General features: G+C 40.2%; 1 pseudogene across 1 annotated transcript; it reads left to right on the top strand.

Moving 5' to 3' along the window:
* The first annotated feature begins 705 nt into the window (after positions 1 to 705).
* On the top strand, positions 706 to 8,073 carry LOC110204275 (cytochrome P450 2C23-like; annotated as a pseudogene). The gene is made up of 5 exons (XR_013484010.1): positions 706 to 855; positions 1,203 to 1,362; positions 3,106 to 3,283; positions 6,564 to 6,703; positions 7,884 to 8,073. The product of XR_013484010.1 is annotated as a cytochrome P450 2C23-like (transcript).
* The last annotated feature ends 568 nt before the right edge of the window (positions 8,074 to 8,641 follow it).

The following is an 8,641-nucleotide window of genomic DNA, read 5'->3' on the forward strand; positions in this document are numbered from 1 at the left end:
ACCAGCAAGGCTGGAACTTTAGTAGGACTCTAGGTTGCTTTCTTTAGTTGCTTTCAGATGAATACTGTAGGGTACTTACCCCCCTAGGGCCCTTTGTAGTGCTGCTTCCCTTACTTTTGCTGAGACAGTGGGAGACTGGTTTGCTGTAGAATGCCAAGTCACCAGGATCTCCTCCTGGTGTGCTAAAGTGAGGCTGGGCTACTTCTCTGCTGTTCCCTGTCTTTCTTCTGCTTCAGCTGTTCCAGGGTTTTTTCTGGGGTGATATTTTCTGGGTTTTCAGAGATTGATGGGGGTGGGTGGCAGCAACTACCTTTTTACTCTGACATCTTGGCCCTGGAAGTGGAAGTCCTGAGCTGATTTTCAAAATCCTGTCTGAGCTCTTCCATGGCCTGAGATCAATTCATATTTTTTCTTGGAAGCTTTGAATGTAAGATCTTTGACTTTGTTGTCTTCTGCTGAGCATGTGTTATGCTCCTCTGGAGCATAGTTACTGGTTTCATTTTAATTGTTCTATTCTCAGTACCTAAGAGAAGAACTTCTGCAGTAGGTACCTGGTACCTACCATTCTGTCATTGTATTTTAGTTTGAATTGAATAAAATTAAACTTGATCAATGAACTAAGCCAGAAACTCCTTAGCCACCATACACACTGTGCCCTCCCCTTCCAATGTAAGAATGACCAATGTCCTCTTCTCTTCTCTCTAGGAGTTATTTTGAGTCGTGGAGAGAGGTGGAAACAACACCGCAGATTTACCCTGATGACCCTAAGGAACTTTGGGATGGGGAAGAGAAGCGTTGAAGAGCGAGTTCAAGAAGAAGCCCAATGCCTGGTGGAGGAGCTCAGGAAAACAAAGGGTTGGTTTTCAGTTCTTTCCTCCTGGGCACGTGGCGTCTAACTGCTCACCCATTCCCAGTCCTAAATGCTATTTGCTTTGGGAATCAGTGTAAAAGTCTCTGCCTTCATCTACTTACCAGATAATAACTCTGCCGGGTCAGAAAACTCCCTTCTTGTTTCTCGTGCTCAGGCATTAGAAGCTCATTTAGCCTCCCTATAAGTAAAGACATTGTCCAGGAGAATAACATTCATTAGCCTTTAAAGAACTAAGCACCCTATCCAAGTATGATGCCCATATCCCATCTGATTGGAAACATTTCTATTAAAGTTGCTTTTTCCCCCTTTTGGTAACTTGTCTCCACATTAGGTCAGCCCACTGATCCCACCTTCATCCTTAGCTGTGTGTCATGCAATGTGATCTGCTCCATCCTCTTCCGTGACCGATTCAAGTACGATGATGAGAAATTTCTCTATCTGATGAACTTGTTAAATGAAAACTTCCACCTCTTTAACAAACCATGGACACAGGTAAGGCCAAACTCTCTTCTTATTCTGTGGTTGTTTGCTGAGTTTCAGCAACAAGATCAATATACCATAGCCTCTCATCTCTTAGTAAATGTCCCAACACCCATGAGAACACACACACACATTCACACACACATGTCACTCAAGGACAATAACATCACGCAGTATCTTTGGCTCTCAAATAAGATATTAGGTAGATATTCTGTTCCTAGTTGGCACCTGCACTAGTTGTAGATCATTAAAATTGAAGTTATATGGAGAAGTGTTTAATTGGGGCCTGGGGTATCTCTTCACAGATGTGACCAAGTAAAATAGTTATCAAAAAAGAACCTGCCCAGGATATCCAGGAGAGAATAGGAAGGGCAAGCCACTTAGATCAGTAGCCTACACTGATTCTTGTAGTGATCTGGCTCGGCCTCTACAATGGATGGACATGTAGGATGAAAACCTTCATCCACTGAAGCCAGAACTGAAGATCCTCATCCAGCTGAAAAACAAGCTTTCTTTTCCCTTGCCTATGTGTTGCACTTACAGTCTGGAATAGGTACTCTAGCTAAACCTTCTCTGGTAGAATGTAAGACTACTTTATTGTTGTCTATATCACCATAGCCTACCACAGGACTTGGTTCATAGTGAGTACTGAAAAAATGCTCGATGCATTTCATTAACTTAAGGTGAATTTAATGCAATTAATTGGATACCTTGATGTTGCTTTTTCTTCTTTTTTTATGTTGGTCATTCCAAGGAAAGTAGGTTTCCTCTTAACTCAAATATGAGCTTCTTTTGAACAACGACATAATATGATGCCATCTGGTCCCCTCAGTGGGTAGAGCAGCACCAGATAGATTCGTTTTGAGATATGTGTCAACTTAGGGGTATATTTGAGAAGATTCATGGCACTCTTGGGATTTATGCAGAGCAGCTCACTACTCCCAAGTGTCTAAGAAGGCTATTCCTTTGATGGCTCCTTGGATTGAGGGATCACAAGATCAGAAGATTTAGAGACAGAAAGGAATTCAATGAATAGAGGGCTAGAATTTGAGGCAGGAAGAACAGTTGTATGACCCTTGGAAAGTCACTTCAATGGGGAATACAATGGACAGAGTACCAGGCCTAAAATCAGGAAGACATCTTTATGAGTTAAAATTTGGCCTCAAAGTAGCTGTATGATCCTAGGCAAGTCACCTAACCCTGTATGTCTCTGTAAAATGAGCTGGAGGAGGCAATGATAAAGCACTCCAATATCTTTGCCAAGAAAATCCCAAATGGGGTCACAGAGCCAAATACGACTGAAACAACTGAACAACTACAGCAAAGACAGAATAATCAATTTGTTCAATAACAAAAACACTGGAAGGACAAATACCATGCAAATGTAAGCTAACAGTGCAAGGAGCCACGATGATTTCAGAGGAAGCACAATGAACCATGCTGCCCACCTTATGAGAGAGAAGGGAATGGACTCAAGATGTAGAGTGGGACATACATTTTTGGCTATTGCCAAGGTGGGTTTTGCTTGATTACGTGTATTTGTTTCTACGGTTTTGCTTTTCTTTTTTGTTTGTACCAATGTTCAGTGGAGATGAGAGAGAAAATACTTCTGTCAATGAAAAATTTAATTAAATTTGAAAAAGAAATGCAATGCTTTGAATAAGATACAACAATTTATAATTAGAGATTTTAAATAGTTTCTTCATGACAATAAACTCACACGTGTTTGTTTGGGTGCGGGGTAGGTGTATGTCGCTCTACAACTTTTTACCAGCATTCAGAGCATACCTCCCTGGAGAACACAAAAGAATTTTAAAAATTAATGAGGAACTTAAAGATTTCATTTTGGAAAGAGTGAAGGAGCATCAGAAGGTACTGGACCCCAACAACCCTCAGGACTACATTGACTACTACCTCTCCAAAATGCAGCAGGTAAGATGCATGGGGGAAGCACCTTACTTGTTGAGTAAGACTGATATTCCAAGGATTCTTACAGGCCACAAGCACAGGAAGGGGCATCAGAGAGAACCCCAAAGTGCCCACATCCCCCAAGGACACCATTGGCTTTCTAGTAACTGGTCTTTGGTCTGCCCATATCCCTGATCTGAAGTCTGTATGGAAAATGAGATTGGAAGAGTTCTGCTTTTCTGGGTGATGAGCTGGTGATCTGGACTTTCCTGTTTGGAAGGGGATATTGTATTGGAGAGTGATAATAGGAATCGACTAATAAACATTTACCAAGCAACTACTATATGCCAGGCACTCTGCTAAGTGCCAAAGACAGAAAAGAGGCAAAAAAGAACCCCTGCCCTCAAAGAGTTCACAATCTTATGAGGGAGAGTATATGTAAGCAAATGTATACAAAGTAAGCTCTAAACAGGAGAAATGGGATGCAGAGCAGGGCTTGGAGTCAAAAAGACTTGAGTTTGAAACCAAATTCAGACACTTCTTAGCTGTGTAATCCTGGGGAAGTCATATTCCTCATTTGTAAAATGGGGATAATAGCATTTATCTCCCAGAATGGTCATTAAGATAATGTTGCTAAAGGACGTGGTGAACTTTAAAACATTGTATAAATACTAGCTATAATCTCAAAATCTAGCTATAATTTTCTCTCATAAAATCACTCAAAATCAAGATCTTTCTTGATTGTCCAAGTAAGTCATGAGAATTCAGGGCTGGAGGTGGGGAGGAGAGAGTAAATGTGTTCACTACCCCCAACACCATCATGGCAGTGTCATGAACTCTTTCCTCTCTGTATTCACATCATAACCACCTTAGTTCAGATCACCAGCATCTCTTACCCAGACAGTGACAATTCTCTCCTACCAGCTCTCCAAGCATCCAGACCCTCAATCCATTCTTCACAAATCTGCCAAGTTAACATGCATAAAGTGCAAGACTCACTGGGTTATTCCCATGATAGGAAGCTTCAGGGCTCCTAAGAGAAAACACAAACTCATGTATTTGGCATTTAAAGCCCTTCACAATTTGGCTGCAGCCTCTCTTTCTAGGCTGGTTACACATTCTTCCCTCTCACAGCCTCCCTCTGTGCTCCAGCCAAGCTGCCCTGCTTGCTCTTCTTTGTACACAATATTCCATCTTTTGCCTCTTTACCTTTATACAGTCTGGCCCCCCTCCCTGGAATGCTCTCTCTCTCTTTCCTCAACTCTTAGCAGCCCTAATATCCGTTCACACTCAGCTGCTGCCTCTTTCAAGCAGCTTCTCTTATTCTTCCTGTTGTTAATATCCCACCCCAAATCTCTGTGTATGTATTTTCCATGGATCCCATGTGTACTTATATTTATATGTATTGTATTCCTTCAGTAGAATCGAAACTCCCAGAGGGTAGGGGCTGTCTTAGTTTTATCCTTTGCTTTTGTATCGCCATTACCTGGCATTCTGCTTGGCACAGAAAATACATTTTATACTTCCTTGTTGATTGACTGATTTCATATACTGACAAAAATGTTAAACACTACAGAACCAGGCGTACATCATTGAACTGTTCACTAGAGACTTTCTTTCAGGTTGAAATGAAGGTATCCTTAAGAACTTTTTAACACCCTCCCTCGATATATTGCCACTCTGTTTCTATTGCCTCTGTAATTTCTATTTTTTTCCAGGGGCCCTGAGCCAATGGGAGATTTTTTAAAAATAGTGTTAAGCTGACATAAAAGCATGAGAGTATTGATTCCATTGCTTTATCTTTTCTCATTAATTTATTTATTTTATGCTTGTCTGGTTTGAAGTTTTGCAGGTCAAATAATTGACTCATGTTGAGTTTCTGTTTTTTAGGAAATGCCTGAAACCCACCCTTTTCTCTTGAAGTCTGTCTTCTTTTATCAAATATTTATTTTCTACCACCCAATGAAAAAAGACAAATAATAACCTTCTTAACAAACAAGCATAATGAAGAAAAATACATTTCTATATTGGCCATGTCCAAAATGTGTCCCTTTCTACATACTAGTCCATGAATTCTCTCTCAGAAAGTAGGTACCATTCTTCATCATTAGTCCTCTGTGCTCATGTTTGCTAGTTGAATTGACATGAGTTCATAAATCTTTCAAAATTGTTCATTTTTACAAGACTGATGGCTATAAGTCCATCTTATTTTGTTCAGGATGAAGCTTGTATTTGCAGGATTACTTATTTAGTACTATAACTCAATCTGCTTTGATTTTAATATTATTGTTTCACCTCTGTAGGCCTCAAGTTCTTTTTCTTTAAAATGAATGTGCTTGGCCAGTTGATCTCCAAGATGCGTCCTAGCTATAAATCCTAGGAGCTTGCGTATTTCATAGAATTTCATAGAATCCATGGGTTGGAAGGAGTCTTAGCAGCCACCTAATTTTAAGGGCTGTCCCAGAAATGGGTTAGAATTCCTTTGCTTCCTCATTTCCCAGAAGACAGAACTCATAAGTCATTTGAAGTTACAGAGACACATTTAATCTCCACACAAGGGGATAATGTCCAAGATGTAATACATTTCTTCATTAAGTAATAAATTCCCCATGTAAGGAAATCTTCAACCTGGGGCTGGCTGACCATTTAAGGGAGTTTTTGAAAAGGAAACTTCTGATCAGTTACAGATTGGCTGGTTGAATTTCCTTCTCCCTACAAAATTTGAAATTCTGTATTCTCCTGCCCGAAGACTTTTCTCTCAGTTCCCTGTTCTGAAAATCTGAAATCCCTTCTTCTTTTTGTTTCTTTTAAACTAAAATGCTGTCCTGCTTTGTAGTAAAAGTATCTGTCTCTTAGCAGGTCTCTTAGCAGGTTATAAACTTTTTAAGTGACTTACTTTATCAGGTTCTCACCATGCCACATATATCATAGATAATAAATAGAGAGCTGAAAGGATCCAGTCTCCTGTTACATATGAGGAAAGTGAGGCCCAGAAAAATTAAGTGACTTTCCCATGGACACAGACCCCTTAGCTGAGAATAAAGTTTAATTCAGATCTTCCTGATTCAAAGCCTAGTGCTCTATTCACTATGTCATATTTCTGGATGGAAGAAGGTTGCCTGGGAAAAGTAGCCTATGGATGGGTAAGGGAAACCTAAGAGCATTAGGAAGGTTATTCTGTCTTAGAGTGGGGAAATGAAGGTGGGGGAGGGCTCCTAAGACAAACTTTAAGAACTTCACATGGTTACTAATGGCTTTCCCTGCTGTCTCTCATTACTTAATCTATTTTGTATCTCTCCTTTAGGAGAAAGATAATGCTCAGACTGAATTTGACTTGGAAAATCTAAAAATGACAGGAGTAGATTTATTTAGTGCAGGAACAGAGACAAGCACAGCACCTAAGATATGGCCTGCTGCTCATTCTGAAACATCCTGAGGTCCAAGGTAAAGTAAGAATTGCCATGCTTTCAGACCAGGCTTGCTTTCCCATCCTGCAGCTTGCTCAGGAGCAGGCCTCTCCTTTCCCCTATTGGATTTGCATGACTTCCTCACAGATCAGCAACAGGTCAGACAGTAGCATATTGAAGAAAACAGGACCCTTGAACAAGACCTGTTGTTATTTAAGCATGTGGGGTATTATGGGGAATTCAATTCACTTTAAAGCACATATAAAGCTCCCACTGTGCACCCTCAGTTCTATGCTTAGCATATAAAGACTCAAATGAAACACCCCTTTCCTCAAATGGCTTGCCTTCTGCCAGGCATAGTACTGCTGGATCTAAGGAGGCAGAAGTAGGAACCATAGGTAGACCTTACAAATTGACAAATGGAGACTTCATGTAAGGAAAGACTTACCAACTATTAAAATTCTCCAAAGTCCATTCAGCTGTGCAGGAAATAGTGAGTTCTTGCTTACTAGAGATTCTCAAGCAAAGGCTGGTTGACCCTTTGTTCAGTCCATTAGAGTCAGGATTCCTGTTCAGCTATGGATGGCCCTAGGTGAAAACATGTCACCTGTAATGCTGAGATTCTATGCCTCAGCAGCTCAGGGTATTGAGACAGGAGCTGAGATACAGAGCTGGTGAATGGTTTAAATCAAGATGATAATGCCATCACCAGCACTATCAAATTCAAATGAAGGCATCGACTTCTTTGACAATAAGAGCTGGCATAATAACATAAAGAATGTGAGGGTTACAAATAACTTGACATGTAATTTCATTTGATGTCTGCTAAGGAGGTGCAGTTTTTATCTCCATTTTATAAATCATACGATAATAGGTTAGAGGGTAAGGAACCTTAGAAGACAGATAATTATGATCCTCATTTTTCAGATAAGCAAAATGAGGCTTACATAGATTTAATGACTTGCCTGAATTTACACAGGTAGTGTCTAAAGAGAAATGTAAACACAATTCTTTCTGAGTCCTATCCAGTAAATCATGGAAGTTTATCCTATTGCTGTTACAGAAGCCTTTGTATCCTTGACTGAGTAGGAGGAGGACACTGAGCCCATGAGAATCATCTCAGGTCCTAACATCAGGCAGATATTCCACACAGGCTCAGTTGAGCATTCCCAGGAGAGTGGAACATTGAGTGGTGATTTGTATTTTTGTCTCTGCAGCAAAAATTCATGAGGAAATTGAACGTGTGATTGGACATAATCGACTTCCTTCCATAAAGGACAGACAAGATATGCCCTATATGGATGCTGTGGTGCATGAAGTGCAAAGATTCATTGACCTCGTACCTCTCAACGTACCCCATGCAGTGAACCAGACATCCATTTCCAAGAATATATCCCCCCAAAGTAGTAGTCTTGGGAGAATGGGATCTTAAACACTATTTATTCCAATGATCTCATCATGAACATGAGAAACTGGAGTCCCATTGTCATGATCTCACTTAAAGTTCTCCTTGAGGCAGTGCTTTATTACATACAGCCTACTTGCATGTGGTACTAAATGAAGAATAAGAGAAAAGTGTGCCCTTATCTCTGTTCTTCCTGCTTCTCATTCACCACAGTAATGCTCTGGAAAGAAAATGTACAGGGAACGTTAACAGAGCGAGGTTGCTCAAGAGAAATGTTTTTGTCATTTTCTCTTACTAGTCAGTGAAGCAGAATGTATACATACTATTCTCTGTTCCATTGTGTAGATAGAGACATTGATTTTCAGGTGTAATGGCTTCCCTAAGATCATTTCAGTGTTGGAGCTGAGACTTGAACCTAGGTCTTTAGACTCTAAAATACTGCTTTCTGGGGTTGCTAAATAAACAGTGAATGAATTAAAATGAATTAGATTGAAGTTTCCTAGCAATGTCTGAGCAAAACTATTCTCCCTCAAGGAAAAGTGAAGGGAGCATCACACCTAACTTCACATT

This window comes from Phascolarctos cinereus, unplaced genomic scaffold (assembly GCF_003287225.1).
Source record: "Phascolarctos cinereus isolate Bilbo 61053 unplaced genomic scaffold, phaCin_HiC Scaffold_202;HRSCAF=781, whole genome shotgun sequence".
NCBI classification, from domain to species: Eukaryota; Metazoa; Chordata; class Mammalia; order Diprotodontia; family Phascolarctidae; genus Phascolarctos; species Phascolarctos cinereus.